At 44.8% G+C, this 3,567-nt stretch overlaps 1 pseudogene; it reads right to left on the bottom strand.

The window, feature by feature from the left end:
* Positions 1–1,148, bottom strand: part of LOC103729000 — a 15,065-nt pseudogene extending 13,917 nt beyond the window's left edge.
* Positions 1,149–3,567: the final 2,419 nt, after the last annotated feature.

Here is a 3,567-nt window from a genome sequence, read left to right as displayed (position 1 = left end):
CTTTCCATCTCGCCGGCAAGAACGATGCGGGAGGACAAGTCAGGATCCTTCTGCAGCAGTTTATTGTATGCGCATCTTACACTCTTAGAAGCTTAAAGACCGAAGACGCCGAGAAGCGGGAGAGCGGTTGCTTATATAGTCTAAAGGTCCCATCTATGACGTATAAGAAGCGGATTGGTTGCTGGAGATCACGCCACGGGAGGAGGCGAGGGAGAGCAGGCTCTTGTGCACGCCCCTTATGGGCGCAGCAGGATGTTTACTGTTAAGAAGGTCCGGATACCGGCGCCATCTTGTAATGGCGGCGGAGGCTGTGGCTCTCCACATGGATCCCTCCAGGAAAGTTCTGGCCTCAGGAATGTGAGGGATGGGCTGGCCTGGGAGCAGGGCCCAGGAAAGATGCTGGCCCCCATAGATGCAAAGGAAGGTGAGGGGCAGGAAGAGGTCGGAGGGCTCCTGGGGACTACAGGAGGAATTCGGTTGGTCTGGACACAAAGGATCAGGAAGCAGTGGGATTCTGGGCTAAGAGGTTAGTCCACGGATCATGAAAGTTATGGGCCAGTGTCCCTGGGTGGAGGAGAGATGGGGTGGGGTAGCCAGGAGGGTGAATGAGGCTGGGGGAGTCAAGGTGCAGTGGGCACAGCAGCCTAACTTAGCCAGGCAAGCTGCTGGCTCCAGGAAGCTATGGGGCTGTGTCTCCCAGAGATGCAAAGGGAGGTGGGGACTAGAGGGAGGAATTGGTTTGGTCTGGATGCAAAGGGTCAGGAAGCAGTGGAGAGTTTGGGACAAGAGGTCAGTTCAGAGGTCTGGGGTGCCAAGATAGGAAATGTGCCAGTCCCTCTGTTAGGAGGAGAGATGGGGCTGGGGAGCTGGGAGGATGAATGAGGCTGGAGGAGTAAAGGCAGAGTGGGCCAACCACATAATTTCTACCAGGGACAAAGGGTTTTACTCTGTGTTCAAATTCACTGGTGAAATTTTCATAAAGCTTAATACAGCCATATCCTTGGGCAAAACATGGGTCTTGCACAAAATCAAACCTGAAGTGTCAGCTGATGCCACACTTATTCATGTACAGCTCCTTTAAATGGTGCCACAGCCTGCCCAGGCCCCAAGCTCTGGCTCTGTTATAAGAAGCCCGGCACATCCTTCATGATTGTGAAGAGTGGAGAGACAGAGACACCAACAAGATGTCTGTTCTGGTGTGGATCCAATTTTAGTTTTTATTTATTTATTTTTTTTTGTGTGTGTGTGTGTGTGTCCATCCATATGAGTGTATGCAACATGTGTACAGGCTCCCACAGAGGCTGAAAAACATAGCCAGCTTCCTTGGAACTGGAGTTACAAGCAGTTATGGATGTTGGGAACTGAACTCGAGTTAACTCCTGAGTCATCTCTCTTGTCCCCTAAGTCCATTTTAAAGAACCTGTCCCTTTTCTCAGTCATGAAGGGGAATGTTAAATTTTCGTCAAATACCTTAACTACTGACTCACTGTTGAATGTCATTATGACAAAAGCTGTACTATTGTGGGGTTATAAATGGTCTGGAAAGCCCCAAACTGACAGTTTTGCTATAAGGGCCACAGTGTGTGTCTGGGTTCAGTTTATTCAGGTAATAAATAACATTACACCCTAAGTAACAACATCCTTATATCTAATTACTAGCCTAAGAGGGGCTCAAAGATCTGATACAGTCAATTTGCCAGGAGGGGGCAGGACAACATCATGGTCTCCTTTACCATGAGACAAATGGGCTAGTTCTAGGTATAAACCACAAAGCAATGAGCCTCTGTATTGGAAACTTCACTTTATGTCCAGTTTCTAGTGATGAAAGTATTGCCATATCTTATGCCGTGATGGGACCATGTGGCAAAAGTGTCTATCTGATGGTACAGGTTAGTTGTAGCTGGTCTTATCAGAGAATAAACCCCTATCATAGAGGATAATATACGGGATGTAGACTGCCAGATTGCTAGTCATAATCACAGCTCCAAAGAGGTCATATTCAATTTGTGGTTTTTCCTCCATGCAACAAACAGGGAGCTAAGCCACTGGGAACAATCTAAGAATCAATAAAAATACAACACACTTAGTCCTTACCAGTGTTGGGGCAAGTGTTAGGGCTTTCAGTAAGTCTGTTGTGCTGATTGGCTCTTGACACAGTCATTCTTTTAAAGTTGTCCATGAAAGTGGAAAGCTGCTATTGCCCAACGAACACATCAGCTTTACAGTTTGCTGGATCATCAGTGAACTGATGTCCCGGGTGTTTAGGGGAACCTTTGTGAAGTGAGAATCCTTAATGAGCCACCAACATTATTTCAAGTTTCTCTCAAAGGGGGAGCAGCTATATTTGTGCATAAAGGTGAAGGTTGTTTGGGCCAGGCTGGCTGTACTCTTGGATATACCATTTCCACTTGACTAGTGAGGCTTACTGGCTCCTTCCTAACTTGTTAGTCAACAATACCTACCTAATTGACTCATTTCAAATGAGGATGCTGAAATAGAGAGTTACAAGGCTCTATGGATCAGCTATTCAGTTTTAACAAGAGCTCAGTAGCAGTCTAACAACTATTTCTTTCTCAACAAGACTGTCATAGTGGAGAAAAGATGAGGAATGATGATACTCTGTTCCAAGGAGTGTCTTTAGGTGGAAACTGATGAATTGTTCAGGAGTGTTTATTATTTGGCGAAATCATTAGTCATAGAGACTGGTTATAAGGTCATAAGATTTAGGGGTCACAAATGTAAGGAGTTTGCTGTAGCTTGTTAGATAGTTTCCAATGCGAGTGGGCTTGAGCTCCACTCAAAGCTCCATGCCAAGCTGAAGGTCAATAGCTATAAAAGATAAATGAGAATTCCAATATCTCAATAGCAAAATAAGGTTTGGATTTTTTAAAAAAAAATATTTATTATTTTTATTTTATGTGTATGTGTGTATTGCCTACGTGTAGGTAAGTACACCATGTCATGCAATGCCTGCAGAGGACAGAAGAGGCTGTTGGAGCCCCTGGAACTGGAATTATGGACAGTTGTTAGCTGCCGGGTAGGTGCTGGGATTTGAACCTGGTCTTCTACAATAGTCAGTGTTCTTAACCACTGAGCAATCTCTCCAGCCCCTAGTTTTGGATTTTTTGTTTGCTTAGTTTTTGAGAGGACCAACAAGACAACAGATTTTATTTGATTAGTAGAGAGTTTAAGCAGTGAGAGTTCATTCATGTAGTTCTAAGGAACTGCTTAGTAAGCAAGCCCCTGAATTATGTTATGGTTTTCAGTTACCAATGCTGAAGGAGTGGAAACTCCTTCTTCAAGGCTGTTGGCAATAGGACTCCTGACTTTTCAACCAATAGAACATCTTCTACACACAGAATGCTTTGGACATTGTAAGGCCAGGGCATTTATGTCAGGTCCTACTTTCCACCTACTGTTGGAAAATCTAGGAGTCTAGGTGTCCCTGAAAGTACTGAAAATATACATTTGAAGGCCTTTCTACATGACTGAATTATTTTGATAGAGGGTGGTGGTATATAAAAAAATGTGTCTAGGGGCTGGAGAGATGGCTCAGCTGTTAAGAGC

Source organism: Nannospalax galili, unplaced genomic scaffold (genome assembly GCF_000622305.1).
Source record: "Nannospalax galili isolate Female #2095 unplaced genomic scaffold, S.galili_v1.0 scaffold511, whole genome shotgun sequence".
In the NCBI taxonomy this organism is placed as follows: domain Eukaryota; kingdom Metazoa; phylum Chordata; class Mammalia; order Rodentia; family Spalacidae; genus Nannospalax; species Nannospalax galili.
The sequence above is the reverse complement of the archived record's forward strand: the minus strand, read 5'-3'. Positions and strand labels throughout refer to the sequence as shown.